Source organism: Pleurodeles waltl, chromosome 3_2 (genome assembly GCF_031143425.1).
Source record: "Pleurodeles waltl isolate 20211129_DDA chromosome 3_2, aPleWal1.hap1.20221129, whole genome shotgun sequence".
NCBI classification, from domain to species: Eukaryota; Metazoa; Chordata; class Amphibia; order Caudata; family Salamandridae; genus Pleurodeles; species Pleurodeles waltl.
In genome coordinates this window covers 188,112,474-188,131,284 of record NC_090441.1, presented here as the reverse complement: position 1 = coordinate 188,131,284, position 18,811 = coordinate 188,112,474, and the positions used below count along the sequence as shown (strand labels likewise).

Genomic DNA, 18,811 nt, shown 5'->3' with positions numbered 1-18,811 from the left:
GGACCCCACCCCCTAGAGCCGGCTCACTAGCTATGTCCCACGGAGACCACAGCTGAGACATAACGGTTTCTGGAAACCTGTGTTTCCTCCCACCTGGCAGGAGCATTTTTTTTTATCTTCCGCCAGGCAGGAGCAAACACAAAGTCTGCTCCCATTGGGTGGAAGCTTTACAAATTCTTCTGCTAGCTGGGAGCAGACTTCTGATCTGTATCCCTTCCCGCAATGATGCTGGCACGGAACCAGATCAACAGATTCCTCTGTTGGAAGGAGAGGCATAAGTAGCTGCTTGCTGCAGGTGGGAGCAATGCTGGCTCCCCCAGCATGCAGGGAGGTGGCTGGGACCGCACCGGACCTGGCGCTCTCCCCACATTCCTAACATGTGTATGGTGGGGGCCCTGGGTGGGGACCAGGGAACCAACCTTCAATAATGGAAGTATGGGGGATGGGGAGTCCCAGAGGCCAGAAAAGGCTAGAGGAGGTGGGGCATGCGACCTCCGGTACCTTTAAAAAAAGGTCTTGCGGATGGGGTCCCCAGGGTCTAATAGGGCTCGGGAAATGGGCCACTTGACCCCCCTCCCCTTTAAAAAACATAAGGCCATGGGGGATGGGGTCTTCAGAACCTAATGGGCTTAATGGGTCTCGAAGAGAGGGCATGTGGCCCTCCTCCCCTTTAAAAAACATAAGGCCCTGTGGAGGGTTTGCCTCAGGGCCTGGCCTGGTGCCAGGCCCTGCAGTCAACATCCTTCTGTGCACAGCGGGGTGTTGGAGTTACGTATGTAATATTATATTACTTTACGCTAAAAAACAACCTTAGAGATTCACTGAGAAAAACAGGTTAAAGTAACGTTATATTTGGCGTAGTAAAAAGATCTGTTTTTGGTTAAAATAATCTTAGAAATTCAGTGAAAAAAACAAAGGTTCAAGTAATGTTTAGTTAGGTGAAGATGTCAGTGACAACATTTAACTGAAAAAACACAGAAATTCACCAGTTATAGTTAGCTGAGCTAACTATACCTTGTGGCCCTGCCAAACCTGGGCCCTTTCTCATAGCAATATGGTGCTAATGCTTTTGTTTGGTAGGGGTGTCCTCATATTTCTCTGCATCAAGAACACACCACTAAAATCAGCGGGAAATGCACTGGTGGTCCCTTTGGTAAGCTGTCCATCATTCTGGGAAGCCCTTTGCGTACTAATAAGGTATATGGGGCAGGACCAACTTAGTGGGGGAGAAGGGTCGTGTGTCTCCCCTCCCCCGGCCGATTTTGGCCACAGGGAACCCATCCCCTGGGGCATGGCCATGTCTCCTGAGTGCCACCCAGTGCTCCCAGTGTGCAGGATCTGGACCGCGGGCGAGCCTCTAGGCCCCTATGGTCCCAGCCGGCTTCCTGCCTCCTGCTGGTGCCGGTATTGCTACTGCATACAGGTAGCTGCTAAATATGCAGCTCCCTGTGTGCAAGAGCAATAGTTTCATCTCTTTCCATCTCCGCATCTCTGTGGGCAGGGAAAGAGATGAAACCTCTGCTTCCATCGGGCGAGATCACTTTGACAGTCTGCTGGAAGCAGAGTGTTTGCCCTGACTTGGCGGGAGCTGTCAAAACTCTCTCCAAGTCAGAGCAAACAGCTGTGTCCTGGAGGCGGGTCCCCAGGGACATAGCAGGAGGTGGCCCTGGGGGGTGGTGGTCAACAGGGCCATAATGGGCTCCACGAGAGGGGCAGACCATCCAGTGTTTCTATTTAGCCCTGGGGAGCCGGTGGTCTCCGGGGTTGCTGGGGAGGCTGTACAGGCCTCCCCCATTAAAAAAAAATGTTGAGGTGGGGGTCCCTGGGGTGCAGCCCCCTGCATACTTATTTTACAGTGCCTCAGGGAGGTGGGAATCCCTGGGGCTTTGAAAAGCCCTAGGAGGGGGGCCCTGTGTGCCTTCTCTTATTTTCACCTCTCAATGACCCTAGGACCTGGCCCACCTGGGGGCAAAAATAAAAGCAAGCATGTGAGACCGCCTTTTTTTTTTTTTTTTTAAATCATGGCAAAATTTGCAAATCCACTGCAATTTAAAAAAAAAATACTTTTACACCTTTGGGGGGGGGGCCCTAGGGGACCCCTGCACCAAGGCTAGATGAGTAGGGTACCAGTACCTTATCCCTTTTCATTTTTTTTGTTTTGTTTTAGACTCAGCTGAAGCCAAGTCTCAAAATGGCTGCCAACACTTCCTGGGTGAAGAGTTGTCAGCCAATCAGATCTTTGTACGAGATCAGGAGTATTCACGAAGCCTTTGCGCTTCCAAATAAACATATTTAATTTTCTTTTAATATCTTAAAAGCTACTGAACGGATTTACATCAAATAACAAACATAGGGGGTCATTCTGACCCTGGCGGCCGGTGACCGCCAGGGTCACCGACCACGGGAGCACCGCCAACAGGCTGGCGGTGCTCCCGAGGGCATTCTGACCGCGGCGGTTCAGCCGCGGTCAGAAAGGGTAAACCGGCGGTCTCCCGCCGGTTTACCGCAGCCCCATTGAATCCTCCATGGCGGCGGAGCGCGCTCCGCCGCCATGGGGATTCAGACACCCCCTACCGCCATCCTGTTCATGGCGGGAAACCCGCCATGAACAGGATGGCGGTAGGGGGTGCCGCGGGGCCCCTGGGGGCCCCTGCAGTGCCCATGCCAATGGCATGGGCACTGCAGGGGCCCCCGTAAGAGGGCCCCGCAAAGTATTTCAGTGTCTGCTTTGCAGACACTGAAATACGCGACGGGTGCAACTGCACCCGTCGCACCCCTGCAACTGCGCCGGCTCAATTCTGAGCCGGCGTCCTCGTTGCAGGGGCATTTCTGCTGGGCCGGCGGGCGCTCTTTCGGAGAGCGCCCGCCGGCCCAGCGGAAATGTTTAAATGGCCGCCGCGGTCTTTTGACCGCGGTGCGGTCATTTCACGGCGGTACCTTGGCGGACGGCCTCCGCCGTCTGCCAAGGTTAAAATCACCCCCATAGTCCTAAATATATATATATCGTTTTATGTGGGAACTGACATGTATTGGGTTTCCACTGGGAACTCTGTGGGCTACACTCTGGAATGTGTGTTGTAATTGCAGTGTTCCGTTCCAGGGTTAGCAGTTGCTATCCAGGACAGAGAGCTGGTGGTACACAAACATTCCTCTAACTTCTATTGGTCTGTATCATCTTATGACTTACACGGGGCTTGATGATTTTTGACACCTACGCTCAGTGCTGCAAATCATTAAGGGCCTGATTTAGATCTTGGCGGAGGGGAATACTCCACCACAAACCTGACGGATATCCCATCTACCGAATTACGATCCCATTATATCCTATGGAGATCAGAATATGGCGGACGGGATATCCGTCCGACATGTGTGTGACAGAGTATTCCATTCACCAAAATCTAAATCAGGCCCTTAGTCACTCAGCTACCTTGATCAGTGGATGTCATGCAGGAAAGTTCTGCTCCTACACAGGTTAGGTTGAGAGGTTTACTTACAGCGACTCTCAGCCTCATTATAGTTGAAGAAAATCGGATTTTAAGGCGAAGAATGTTTGGGCTTTCACTTTTTTCATATTTAAACCATGACCGCAGTTGAGGCTAAAAAGCGGTGAAAGTAACCTTGATAACGCAGCCTTTCTACGTGTAAGTTGCGGAAAATGTGTGTAGAAGCTGCATTTTTAAGTTTCACCTGCACAAAACTTGTGCTGTGCCTGCAAAACTCTTGTAGAGAAAAAATCTTAAAAGGGACTTATAGCCAGCCCATTACTTACCTTTGCTTACGATTGATTGGATCCCAAATCACTTGTTTCCTTGCTTCCTATTGGTCAGTGCTTCCTCTTTGCCTCCGGCTTCCTCCTGGGTTTCAGCCTCCCTCCCTGCCATGGTGCATGGACCAAGTACAGCTTCCTATGGCCCATGTCCTTCCACTGGCCACAGCCTTCTGCAGGTAGATTAATTTTTTTACTTTTCGGCATGCACTCATGGAGATTGCATGCTTCTGCACTCCCTCTCCTTCGCCCTGACTCTCTTGCCATTCTTTTTAAAACATCCCTCGCCGTCATTCTCTTTAATCCACTCATCACACCCGCTACTCATTCTTTGTTTCCCACCCTCCTCCCCCTTGTTGCTTGCCACCCACCAACCCCTCTGTGCTGTTTTAAGGCATTTTGCACAACGGTGTATGCTGCTGTGCAATATGGCTTAAAGCAAATAAAAACAGAGCGCTGTGGTTCCGTCAATGTTAGCCACGCCATTGTGTTTTGGTTATATTTATTTTAAGCCCCGCTGCACAACAGCCTGCGCTGCTGTGCATCAGCTTTTAAAAACATGGGCAGCGCCAATAGGTCTCTCATAGCCTAAACTTATCAGCTTTGCCAATGCTTCTTTATTCTGCTGTATTTATGCCCAATCTCCTCCTATCACAACTTAGAGTTTCATGACTTTCTACTTGGATTGCAAAGAAAGCTACAGGAATTCCAGCTGTGCTGAGGTGGCAGTCACAACACTTCACCATCACCAGAAATCAAACCACGACCAACCAAACTGCACTGCTTTTATGCATTGCCTATTTTTATGTTTTGCCTACAGTGTGCATTCAATGTCAGCGAAAGTTATTGTACATATAAAAAGCTTAAAAAGGCCTTAGAGCCCGCCCCATACTTAGTTACTCTCCCACGTCACTCTCATTTCCTTGCTTTTCAGTGGTCAGGGCCTCATGCTGCTTCCACTTTCTCTTTGGTGCTTCCTATCATCCAGTTGTTCATGGATCTTGGACCAAGTACAGTTTCCTGTCTCTGTGGCCAGTGTTCTTCCACTGGCCCCATCTTTCACTCGTTAAGAGTGCATGTGTCCTCCCCTCTGCATTCCTCCCACCCCCACTCCCATTCTTGTTTTCCCTATCCCCCCAACCCCCTCCATCTTCATTGTTGGCGTCCCTCCCAACCCGTCTTGCATCCTTCGCCCTCTCGTAGAAAAAGCACTATAATGGCCAGCGCCGGACACGTCATAGCGCTTCCTTCAAGAAAGGCAACAAGGTGTCTGCAGATCTGCTCAGCACTTCGATTTGCTTAGCAGTGAAGGAAGGAAGGTTGGAGTGCGTGCTCATGGAGGGGCCTTTCAACACGAGAGCTCAGTCTGGAGCCTATAACTTGGGAATGGGCTGTGGTAAGTGGTGCTTAAGAGCACACCTAGTGGTGAGCTGATTCAGCATGGCTGCCAGGATACTATCTCAACAACTCTAGCTTCAAAAACTGGCCTGTTTGAGCACATCCAGTTTTCCTGTAACCTAATCTGCCCATGTCCAGGACCACTGGAATTATGCGATTGTGTGGCTGTGGCGATTTTCGCATAGTTGTAAATTTGGCACATTTGCCACATAAGGCATCATCTGCCGCATAATCTGCAGATTCTAACAACAAAATTGTTTCTAGCTCAAACATTTCAAAGGTTAGTAGAAAAGCAGCAAAACTTGTTGCCATTCAGTGGAAGGCCCTTTTCAAAGGTGGACAGGTCTCCTTGCTGTATCTTATTGCTATGTTTGGGTGTTAAACTGGTACTAATGAGGTGCAACTAATGCCCAGACACTGTTAACAAGCTTAAAAATGACAAAATAATGAAGTAATACTATCATAAAATATACCACATAATGGTGCATAAAATGTTTTTCCGTGCTGCATAATTAACTCAACACTGCCGCATAGCTTGACCCTCACCCGTGGCCCTCCCCATGTCGTTTTACTCTAATGACACTTTACCTGTAGCGTTCAGTGTGCACAGGGCCAGTGACACCAGGTATTGAGACCCAGTTTTGCACCTGATTGCCGTTGTGCTGGACTAGTATGTGGCATTTAAACTGGCACCTCTCAAGCTTTCACAGAAAAGTTACAGTATCACTGTGTGAGAAAACAGGGCTGAATGCAGAGCCCCCCTAACTTTTTGCCCCCATTTTCCACTTTTTGCCGGTGTTTTCCTGACTCTGATGGTGCCCTGGGTACTGCTAACCAGTCCCAGGGCCTGTGCTCTGGGTAAAATGGATATGCAAATTAGGCTAATTATAATTGGCTAAGTTAACCTACCTATAAGTTCCTAGTATATGGTAGGGCATGTAGGTTTAGGGACCACAGCATAGGTAGTGCACCCATAGGTGCACTGCTGAGGTGCCCAGTGTCATTTTAAAGGCAGGCCTGCCTTGCTGGCTGCTTTTAAATTGAAGTTATATGCAAATTCGACTTTGGAATTAAAAGTAGTTCCAAAGTCTTAAACTACCTTATTTGTACATATAAGTCACCCCTAAGGTGTGCCCTATGTGCCTCTAGGGCTGGGTGCCATGTAACTATAAGCAGGGACCTTATAAAAATAGTTTTATAAGCCCTGGTGAGGTAAAAACAGCCAAATTCGTTTTTCCCTCATTGTAGTAAATGGCCTTCATAGGCTAGAATGGGGAGACTTTATTTTAATTTTTAAAGTCTCCTTAAATGAGGCATACCAAGAGTTTGGTATCAATTTAATTGTTGTAATAAATCCCACAACTTCCAGTTGTGGGATTTAATATAACTTGTTCAGGTAAAGAGTTTTAAACTTTACCTGAAAAGTTGCCAATTTCAGCCCTGCATTGTTTTTGCTGCTGTGCTCTGATTGGCCAGCCTCTAGCAGCCTGGCCAGGCTACCTTGATGAGGCGTGAAGTGGCCTGGCTTCACACAAAGGAATGTGCCTGTGGGAGGGAATCTCCCCTCAGCATATGGTGAGGCAGGAAGGGGGAGGGCTGCCAAACTGGTCTTCAAAGGCAGAGAAGGACATTTGGAGCAACCAGCAACACCCCCACATCCTGCAACCCCAGACAACTAGGTGCCCCCTTGATTAGATTAGGAGAGGGCAGGAGAGGGGTGTGTTTATGATTTTTAGACACACCAGTGGGTGGGCTCAGCCAGATGTAACCTCCAAAAATCAGATTCAGCCATGATGGATTTTTTCAGGATGTTGCCTCCTGGGATTGATTTTTGCCACCCTTCCCAGGAAGTGGTCATCACAGGGGGAAGGACCCTGCACCTGATTGGAGAACCAGGACCCCCCTGCTTTTCACCCAGGAGCAAGGATAAAACTGGCAGACCTGCACCCACACCTCAGTTCCCTACCACATCCAACAAGGAAGAACTACAGAAGAAGAAGGACTGCCCTGCTGGACCCCTGGTCTGCACCTGGAACCTGCACTCAGAAGGATTGCACCAGCTGCACACCTGGGCTTCACCACAAGAAGGACTTTGCCTGGCTTCAACTGGTTCAAGGAGGGACTCCCTGTTTGCTACAGGTGAAAAATTGCTAACCAGAGTTCCCTGCACCAACTCCTGAAGAAAGCGACCAGCTGACCCACTGTCCAGTGACCAAAAAGGAGTTTGCGCCAGGTGCATTCTAGGAGTTGTAGTCCGCACCCCCCAAGGACCACCTCAGAACTTCTGGACCCTTGGGGTGAGCTGTGGACCTCAAAAGAACCTTAAAAGGACATCTGGGAGAAGCCCCAGAAGTTTGGAGAAGTTTGGAGAACTTTTGAAAAAAAGCTCCATAGAGGGACCGACCCGCCGCGGCAACTCTAGCCGGCTTGCCTCAACCACTATGCAGGGACCTCGGACCTGGGTAGGTTCTCCGCCCACCAGCACCGTATCTATCAAACGTTAGTTACGCTGGATTATAGGTCTATGTGTTCCTAGGATGCTCGTTCTCTAATATAGGACGGGCGACAAATAGGAATTAGTGGTTCCATGTATATGTAAGTGACGGTTATTTCTCCCAGATAATTTCTGGCTTTTGTTAAACTGTACACTCGTATTAGGAAACATATGTGGCTCATATAAATTGGAGATTCACGTAGTCATCTAGGTCCTGATGAAGCATCACTGGATCCGTATGGACCACCAGGATGCGAAACCTGTTGACCCATGATAGGGTAGGTTTTGGCAAATCCCCAATTCCTCCCTTCACTATCCTATACAGAGTGATTGAGCATTACCTCTGGTTCACTCTTTTGACTATATATATCTTTTAATCTTGGCCCTGACCGTCCATCTGGTCCAATAAAACTATCGACGCAGTGGCAGTTTTGTGAGCCAATTTTAACCACAATTTTTTTCGATCTCCTTTTTCACTCATTCACTTCTGGGGTCTCGGCACCATCATTGCAAAAGATCTCCGGCAAAGAGCCCCCCCATTAGGGGTGGTGCCCGTCAGACATTGCAGCGCCGGTCTGACGAGGAGCAGTACCGATGATGAAGCATGACATCCTCTGGATGTGTGAGGTTTCTTGCTCCTAAAATTTAGGACCCCCGCCATTAGTTTTCGTTCTTTTTTGGTTGGAACAGTGTATTACGTATTTCTTGATATTGCCTCAACCGCGACCCGGCCTGATTTGCTGGTTTGTCCCGGTAAAGAAAATCTCCGAAAAAGAGACTAAGGCGGTCATTCTGACCGCGGCGGGCGGCAGTCGCCGCCCGCCATGCGGTTACCGCCGAATGACCGCCCCGCGGTCAAATGACCGCGGCGGCCATTCCAACTTTCCCGCTGGCCCGGCGGGCGACCGCCAAAAGGCCGCCCGCCGGCCCAGCGGGAAAGCCCCTGCAACGAGGAAGCCGGCTCTGAATGGAGCCGGCGGAGTTGCAGGGGTGCGACGGGTGCAGTGGCACCCGTCGCGATTTTCACTGTCTGCTAAGCAGACAGTGAAAATCTGTATGGGGCCCTGTGAGGGGGCCCCTGCACTGCCCATGCCAGTGGCATGGGCAGTGCAGGGGCCCCCAGGGGCCCCACGACACCCGTTCCCGCCATCCTGGTTCTGGCGGTGACAACCGGCAGAAACAGGCTGGCGGGAAGGGGGTCGGAATCCCCGTGGCGGCGCTGCAAGCAGCGCCGCCATGGAGGATTCCCTGGGCCAGGGGAAAACCAGCGGGAAACCGCCGGTTCCCCTTTTCTGACCGCAGCTTTACCGCCGCGGTCAGAATAGCCCAGGAAGCACCGACAGCCTGTTGGCGGTGCCTCCGCTGCCCTCCGCCCTGGCGGTCATGGACCGCCAGGGTCGGAATGACCCCCTAAGTCCGAAGGTAAAAAGTTGACCGGGACCTCCCAGCCAGCGTATCCGAGGAGGGCTCTATGGACGTCGGATCAAGATCCAGGTTTACCCCGGTCGAAGGATTTTCACCTCGAAAAAACGACTAAGTCCGAAGGTAAAAATCTCCACCGAGGATTCCCGCGACGCGTATCTGGAGAAGGGCTCCAGGAGGTCGGATGGGACTGGCAGGTTCGTCCCGCTGAAGGAAATCTTCGAAAAAGAGACTTAGGGGGTCATTTTGACCTTGGCGGTACGGGACCGCCAAGGCTAAAACGACGGAAGCACCGCCAACAGGCTGGCGGTGCTTCCAGGCGTATTACGACAGCGGCGGAAGCGCGGCGGAAGCGCCGCGGTCGCACCGCCGGGGCCGGCGGTATACCGCCATTTTAGCCCCGGCGGTGATAATCCGCCAGGGCAGCGGATTATGACTCCCCTACCGCCAGGAAGAGGCTGGTGGTACAGGGAGTCGTGGGGCCCCTGGGGGCCCCTGCACTGCCCATGCCACTGCCATGGGCAGTGCAGGGGCCCCCTGACAGGGCCCCATGCAGCTTTTCACTGTCTGCACAAAAGCGCGACGGGTGCAACTGCCCCCGTCGCATGGCCGCAACACCGCCGGCTCCATTTGGAGCCGGCTCCCATGTTGTGGCCCATATCCCCGCCGGCCCAGCGGGATGTCCAAATGGGCACCGCAGGAGTGCGGCCGCATTGGCGGCCGCCCGGCGGTTACAGTTTGGCGGGCGGCGGTAGCTGCCCACCAATGTTGTTATGAGGCCCTAAGTGTGAAGGTAAACTTTTAACCGAGGCCTCCCGCGGCCTGTAGCCGAGCAGGGCTCCATTGTGGTCGGCCTGAAACTTTGACTTTGCCCCGGTCGAGGTGCAACCAGATGACCCGATTGGCGCTTTTTGTTTCTAGGCGCTAAAAAAATAATAATTCTTTAAAAATTCATATCTCCGGTTCCCCTTATCCGATTTGATTAGTTTTGGTGTCATTTTAAAGATAAAAATATAATCTATTTTTATAAATTGGTTTTGGATTTTTAAACTGTTTCCTGTGTTTTATTTAAATACTGTTTTGTGATATTTGAATGCTTTACACTCTGTCTCCTAAGTTAAGCCTTGACGCTCGTTGCCGAGCTACCAAGGGTTGAGCTGGGTTTAATTTACTGAGACCTAACTGGACCTTAGTGGAGGTTAGTGGCCTATTGCTAAGTGTAGGTACTTACCTGCCCTTACCAATGACCCATTTTCCAACACACTGACAGTGGTATTCTTAATTACCTATACATACATGATTTCTAGGAGTTTACTCCACACTCCTGCCCATGAAATATGAAACAAAAAAGTGCAAAAAGTGAGATTCAACAACATTAAATCAAATTTTAGTGTGACAGCTGCAGTATTTTGCCCAGAATCATTTTCACAAACGATTGCCTTTAGTCCTATGCAGGAGATTAACTTTCGCAAGGATGGTTGATGGGGTGGGCCTTGTGAGGGGTGACAACCAGTGGCGTAACGAAACTTGAGGGCCCCCTCCTGCAAAGTACATGGAGGGCCCCCCTCCCGAACTCACTCAAGAGCTCTCAGGCCTGGGTACTGTGCTGAGGGGGACCCCCAGAGCTCGCCCACCCTCCCAGCACCGCGGGGGCCTTTGTTGCACCACTGGTGACAACAGAGAACTTCCGATTTGTTGCAAGCTTGGAATTGTTTGAGCAATGTGGTACCAGTTCAGCTTTTCCCTCACTGTAGGTCTCTGCAGATTCTGGTTTCTGCTCTTCGGCATGGTGGAAAGTAATTTTGTGCATCACTTCATGACTCTAGGATGATGCATAATTGTTGTTGCCTTTTCTACGAGTCCATCTTTCTTCTTTATCCTACTGCCTCTCTAATTGTAGTGTTTTTCAACCTGAGGAGTATAGGTATTTGTAGCATATTGAAGGTATGTGCCCGAGAGCCCTCATGATCCTGAGCGGACTCGGAACAGGAAGGGCACAGTGGATGGGAGGTGTTAAGCAGTGGCGGCTCCTCCGTATGGGCGTAGGAGCGTCGCCCTCCCCCCCCGCCAGCAGCGGCAGCTGCAAACCCTTTTAAACAAAACGAAAATAAACTATGTTTATTATCGTTTTGTTTAAAATGTGGCCGGGCCACGGGGGTGACGATCACAGAGGGGGAGTGCTCAGAGCGCATGTGTGTTTGGCCGGCCGTCTCGGGCCGGCCAAACACACATGCGCTGTAGGTTGTCTCCAGCCCGGCAACTGTGTTGCTGGGCTGGAGCGAGCCTGCACAGGCTCCCAGTCTGCCTGGGAGCGCCCCGTCAGGGCACTCCCAGCTATCCTGACGCTGCTTTGGGCAGCATCAGGATTTGACACAGGGGAGGCTGGGAGCCTGTTCCTGTGCAGCCAGAAAGGAAGAGGAGCGGAGCGGCACGGGACTGCAACGAAAAAGGTAAGTGTTGTTTTTAAAAAAATGTAATTTAATTTTAGGTGTCAACGTCACCCGCACCTCCTCCCGCCCCACCCCTTCCGCGGCCCTCGAGCTGCTACTGGTGTTAAGGCGTGGTTAACAGAATGTATGACGTAATGCACAATATGTTAGTGTATGTTGATGAATAAAGTAAAGTTGGACCACAGTTCCCATGTGGCATCGTTCTTGTGTATGCGCTAATGCTGGGGCAGATGGTACAGTATTCAGGCAGTGCCCAATGGCAGGTCTGACAGGTCAATGTGTGGGCAGTGCTTTGACTGTACACATGTTTTATAGTCTGCTGGGCCAGTTTGCACAGCTGATTTTCCTGATATTAAAACTAACATTGCCTGCTGCAACCTCACACCACTCAGTCTTCTGTGCTAATAGAGTGTCTTAACAAAAAACATTAATTGTTTCATTCTATAACATTCAGTTGCAGCTTCATTTGTTTCTACATGAATGGGCACTAGACAAGGCGTGTGTTTGCAAAGCATGTTACAATGTGTTCTCTTGAGATTTTCAGCGTTGTTTTGAGATGTATAGTTTTCTATAAAAGAATGCAGATAGTGCTTTAAAAAGAGGTGTTTAGGGCGCTAAAGGGCGAGGCGTTGTCACAATAGGCACTTCAGCAAAGCAAGCAGAAATGAAAACTACTTCATTAGTAATGGCTGCATTTCAGCTCGAGCTGCTGTGAAACATGTCGAAAAAAAACATTGCCAAAACCAATAGATCTCGCAAAAGGAGAAACGTATTAACTTTGCCAGTGCTTGTTTAAGTGTTGAGCTACCCCTACATATATAAGAGGGGAGGTAAATGTATCTGGTAGGCTTGCTTGCCCTTGCTGCAATTAAGAATGATGATGTATTTATGGCAGAACCCCGAGATTTCACAGGTTTGGGGTTGCTGTTTCGGCCCCCATCGCTAACAAAGGTAGTGAAGCTCGACTTTCTTCCTTCACTAAACAGGCGCATGCGCACTCACATCCTTCCTGCTTCTGGGACCAGTGTCTGAAATTGTCCGCATATTGGGCGCTTTCAGGTGCGACCACCTGAAACACATGGAAATGCAAGGAGACCTCATCTTTACAATAAGAAGTGCTTATCTGTAAATACTGACCTTTTTCATCTTTTTGTGGTTTTATGTAGCGGGACCTCGAAACGCAAGGACACATTTTTTGTGGTTTTTAGGCATGATTCACTCATGTAGCATCACTAAGTCTCAGTGGTGGCTGGTGACATTGTATTGTTATTATACCAAGACTGAATAATTGTTCGCTCTTGATACAATAAAAATGGACCACACAACAAGGAGGGTGTAGTGCAGTGTCTGGTGTAGTAGCTGTGGAGTTCCTACAGAAGGGCCGCTGCGGGTCCAGGGACACCCATCCATCCACCCAATCATTCATCCTTTCGCTCACACACTCTTTTTCATCCATCATTTCAATTATCCATCCATTCTTTGACTCATCCATCCACCCGTTCGTCCATCTATCCATCCTTTCACTCAGCCATCCATCCTTACACCCATTCATCCACCCTTCGCCCCATCCATCCATCTTTCCTTTCAATCATGCACCCACCCCCTTTCAAACTTCCAGTCTTACATCCATCATTTCACTCATTAATTCATGCATCTGTCCTTCATCCATCCATCATCCTTTCACTCACTCACCCTCCCAAGTTAATCATAAGGCTTTGTCTGCCAGCTTCAGACAGAAGGGGCCCATCAAGAACCCCACCCGCCCCTAGCTGCTAAAGCAGGGAGGTGGTAAGGTGGTGGTGGGGGCATGGGGGTGACGATGCCCAGATGCAAAAGCTTAACTGCACACTTACCTCTTAGTCCACTAGTGTAGTTGTTGTCTGCAGCTGGTTCCTTTCTTCTCTTGGGCCTCTACAGAACCAAGATAATGAACACTGTCTCGTACTCAGCTCCATGATGTTTTTTCCAAAGTGAAACCAAATGCTTCACTAAAACCGTTACTGCAAGGAGAGCCGCCCCCTGACCCCTCCTACAGCCTGCCCCTCTGTGATCACTAACGAATTGTTGTCACCCATTCCCTCCTTGTCCTCACCCGCCTACCACACCCCCAGCCACTGAAGTGAATGGAGTGTTGTAGCTCCTCCCAGGGCCACTGTTCATGCGCCCCAGACGCAACTGGATGAATGGCGTTCTAGTTCAAAAACCTCGCGTGGCTGCCACTTGCGCAGTAGGACATCTGCAAAGTTCACTAGAGTTCACCCAAGAGATTCAGCACACTGTCTGCAGCAGTAACGTCTTTTCAGCTGTTCTGTGTTTATTTTCCCTGTGCACGCCTTTCCCCGGAATGGGATAGCGCAGGAAGTATAAGTGGGGCCATCTATCTCCAGACAATAATGTATTTTCTGCACTTTTTAGACCAGGGTCTTCCTGCGAGCCAGCCTCTAAAAAGTCTGACCGTCCCCCTTTTTCTCACCCTTCCCCTACCCATCCCCCCTCTCAAAATCTTTCTCTCTCGACCCAGCACCGGCTTTAGCGGTGGTGGCACCAGGTGCGGCAATTCTCTTTTCGTGCCCCCCATGGCATCCCCCTGCACAAATGTCCTCCAACAGTGCCCCTCATCTCTCCAAGCCCCTCTCTCACATGCATTTAATTTGTTTTATAGCACTACTCATGCCAGTGTGTGTGCATCACACACATATTATACAGAGACAATTAATCACATGCGTGTAAATCAGTCTGTTGGAAATGTTACCTAAGACAATGAGGATTACCGGGTGCACGGATCATGTGTCATCTATTGTATATTGTAAGAGCCTTTGATCTGAAGAAGCACACACTCAGCATTTACAAAGTACCACAACGGTTGGGATTGGGTTTACTAATAAGAATATATTTCTACCCCTTTTTCGAACACTTTTAGCAACATTAGGATAATGAAAAACTGGGGGAAATCATAATGATATAACCTATACATGCATTTTGAATGCAGCTCTTTGATAGCAGTTCATAGCTCACTGTGCTAGATTACAATTGTAACTAATGAACTGCAAGTACAAATGAGCTATCTCAGTTTTGTTGTCTGCATTGCAGACGTTCTTTGCAACAGGCACATTAACCCTCTGCTCTACTTTACCATGAGTTAATCCTGCCATTAGACAAAACTCATTCTCTCTCCAGCAGGAGCATTAATCACCAGACTTTTCTTAGTATTTTTATTGTTGCCTGATCTCTAAGATAATGGAATTGTCCCCCCATTCCAAATCTGGTATTGGGGAGCAAATTCCATGCATCCTGGGGGCTCCACTATGGACCCCCAGTACTGCCAAACCAGCTCTCTGAGGCTTGCACTGCAGCTACAGCTGCTGCCACCTCACAGACAGGGTTCTGCCCTCCTGGGGTCTGGGCAGCTCATTCCCAGGAAGGCAGAACAAAGCATTTCCTCTGAGAGAGGGTGTTAATCCCTCTCCCTTTGGAAATAGGTGTGAAGGGCCTGGGAGGAGTAGCCTCTCCCAGCCTCTGGAAATGCTTTGAAGGGCGCAGATGGTGCCCTCCTTGCATAAGCCAGTCTACACCGGTTCAGGGACCTCTTGCCCCCTGCTCTGGCGTGAAACTGGACAAAGGAAAGGGGAGTGACCACTCCCCTCTCCATCACCACCCTAGGTGTGGTACCCAGAGCTCCTCCAGTGTGTCCCATACTTCGGCGATCTTGCTTTGCAAGGTGTGGGGGCTCTCAGGAGGGCTCTGAGTGGCCAGTGCCAGCAGGTGACGTCAGAGACCCCTTCTGATAGGTCCTTACCTCTCAGGGCTATTTAGGGTCTCTCCTGTGGGTTCTCTTCAGATTCTACTTGCAAATTTCCAGCAGGAAGCCTCTGTAACTACTACTTCATCCTCTGACCTCGGATCAACCGCAGCCTGCTCCAGGAACCGCTGTAACAGCAACAAAGTATCCACAAGGGATACTTCTCTTCTGCAACATCAGCTCCAGCCAGCAACTGCAACAGTTTCCACTGTGTGCATGCTCTGAGGACTCCCTGTCTTCACCCTGCACCAGAAAGACCGAAGAAATCACCTGTGGGGTGACGGAGTCACTCCCCTGCTCACACAGGCACCTTCTAAGTCGACGACGGGTTCTCTTGGACTCCTCTCACAGCAACAAACAGGCTCCTTGGAACACAGAGGGTGGACCCCATCGACACAGACTGTCCTGAGGTTCTGTTGTCGCAATTTGGAGGAGGTAAGACCTTGCCTTCCCCCAGAATGACAGTACCCCTGTGTACCACGTCTTCTTCACCTCCTGAGGCCTCTGTGCACTATTTGCAAAATTCCTATGTGCACAGCCTGGCCCAGGTCCCCAGCACTCTATCCTGCGACGCTCAACTCTCTGAGTTGACCTCCAGCGGCATGGGACCTTCTTTTGTAGTGCTGCACAGACCGCATTTTGCACCGCCTTTGTCCCTGTGTCCTGGGACACCCGTGGGTGCTATCTGGTGCTCTGAGGGCTCTCTGAAGTGCTGAGGGCCTTCCCTTCCTCCTCACACAGAGTTGAGGCCACCAGGTCCCTCCTGGGTCCAGATAGAGCCTAGTTGATGCAACACACGACTTTGCCAGAAGCAAGGATTGTTGGAGAATTCCAGCACCAAATCTCACCTGCATCCATCTTCACGACGTGGGACATCCTTTGCATCATGCAGGAACCCACTGGCATCTTCCTAGGGTGCATTTCTGCAGTCTTTGTCCAACCGGGGACTCTTCTTTTGCACCCTCTTCTGGGTTGGCAGGGGCTCCTGACCTCCCTGGAACTTCTTTCGACTTCTGATCTTAGTCTCCTTCTTTTGCAGGTCTTCAGGTCCAGGAATCCACTGTTTGTTGTTTGCAGACTTGGTTGGTTCTTGCAATAATTCCAATCACGAGGTGTAGTGTGTCCTAAGGAAACTTGCAGTACTTTACTCCTGCTTTTCTGGGCTCTGGGGTGGGGTAATTTACTTACCTTTACTGTATTCTTACTCTCCCAGCGATTCTGCACACACTTCACTTGTCTCGGGGGGAATTTGTGATTCGCATTCCACTTTCTTAGTATATGGTTTCTGTTGCCCCAGACCTATTTTCTCCCATTGCATTCTATAGCATTTCCTATTGTGTGCACTATCCTATGTCTAATTACTTGCCTTATTTTGGTGTCTAGTGTATATATTGTGTATAATACTAACCTCCAGAAGGAGTATTGTCTCTAAGATATTTTTGGTACTGTGTCACCCAAATAAATACCTTTATTTTTGGTAACACTGAGTATTGTCTTTACTTGTGTATAAGTACTGTGTAACTATAAGTGGTATTGCATGAGATTTGCATGTCTCCTAGTTCAGCCTAAGCTGCTCTGCTATAGCTACCTCTATCAGCCTAAGCTGCTAGAACACTACTACATTTCACTAATAAGGGATAACTGGGCCTGGTAGAACGCAAAGTACCTCAAGGTACCCACTACAAGCCAGGCCAGCCTCCTACACACACAAGGAACTCTACAGCAGCTTTTTAACCCATAATTCATTTCTAATCTCAGCTCCCCCAAGGTCAGCACCAGGTGCCTAAAGCTGGCCCTGAGAGGACCTATTGCACACTAATGAGAGTTCATTCTATATTTGGAAACAATTCTTCATCAAACAGTTTTTTTCCTTACCTTTACAGCAAAGTATAACACAACTATAGTTTGTTATAAAGTTCACTGTTTGAGACAATCACTGAAGAGAGCGGTGAGTGCAAAATAAAGAAGGTCAGAGATAAAAGGATGACAGGAGGGTCGTAGAAAGAAGAGAGGGGACAGGACAGTGGTGGTGGGGTGCAGTAGGGGTACAGTAGTGGCACAGGAATAGTGTCAAGTGCCACAATGTAAATGAGAACGTGCCCTCTCTCGCTTTAGTAATAAATGCAGCCATGTTGGGGGTCCTTGGGCCCCTCACAACCCCGGGACCTGGTGCAGCTGCACCTGCTGCACAGTTAATAGTGTCACCCCTTAGAGGGTGTCGCATGGGATCCACAGGTCAGGAAATCGGGGATAGTCAGTCAACTGGCCATGTGAAGCAATACTAAGTCCGCATAAAATATAGAACAGGACTGATATCGGACAGATACTGGGCACCAGGGTGTTTGGGGTCACGCACAGAGGTCATGGGGAGTGTTCTAGTTGAGCCTGGGCCGCATCATAGTCCTTTAGAAAAGGACCCAAGATTCCCTCAAAGACTTTGTGATAGTTGAGTTAAGTTCTCTGTGGTTTGCTGCATCCGTCTCTGCAGTGCCTGGAATAACACATCTTTGCCCCAGTGGAAGACTGCGCTATCCATGTTCACAAGTGTGATGCCATCTTATTAATGCCAGGAATATTGGGTAATAATACCTAGGATTGAAAGGTGTATCATAGTTCTAAGAGTTGAGAACCTTGCAACTTTAGCTAGTCTTCAGGCACACTAGCTTGTAAACAGCTCTCTTAAAATAGTTTGTGCCCAGTACCAGTGCCCACATGGGCACAATGAACTCGACCAGGGCCTCGACATATGCATTACTGGATGTGCTAAGTCTGGCTCTGTTTTCCTCCCACAACCCCTACAATGTGGAGGCTTCATTGTTCTGGGGTTTGAGGCAGTCAAGTGAACCTCTCTGCTGATCTGCACCCTAAAGTCTTGAGCTTAGGCCAGACAGACCCTTGCCCTTCCTCCGTCCACCCTCCTAGTGCTGCCCCAGTTTGTGTCCACAAACACTGCGACCCACGCCAGAGCCGCACTGGTCACTGTACTTGTACAACGCAGGATCTACAGAATGTGGTGCCATGTTTGGAGGTTCCTGAGAGTCTCAAAGTCTGTGGAGATGCGGCAAGCTGGTAGGCTTCCATGGTCCCACCATAGCAGTATCATATAGAACTTTAGGACCACAGGAAGAAAGAGGAGAGCCCAGCATTGCCCACTTTGATGTCACTTACAGAGTGTCTCTGCCCACCATCAATATCCACCCACCACTTAGGATTTTATCACCAATCCAAGCAAGAGGTATGACATGGCTATGATATGGTGACAGGAAGTGCCTTTAGTCTATGAAAGTCAGCCTCTTGTCACGGTGTTGGGGATCTTCCCTAATCTTGTCTTGGTCTTCCCTAATCTTGTCTTGTTCTTACTTTGGCTCCGTTTCTGTTTTGTTGTTACGCTTGTTAGCCAGATTTGTCATCTAAGTTCATGAACTCCATGATCTGTCATTAAGGGGGTCATTCTGACTTTGATGGGCGGCGGAGGCCGCCCG

The 18,811-nt window shown here is 49.6% G+C and overlaps 1 protein-coding gene across 6 annotated transcripts in view; it reads left to right on the top strand.

Annotated features, from left to right (window-relative positions):
• The window catches only part of PRKAG3 (protein kinase AMP-activated non-catalytic subunit gamma 3), a 313,220-nt gene that overhangs the window by 95,990 nt on the left and 198,419 nt on the right, over positions 1 to 18,811 (top strand). The gene's annotated exons all lie outside the window — the stretch shown is intronic.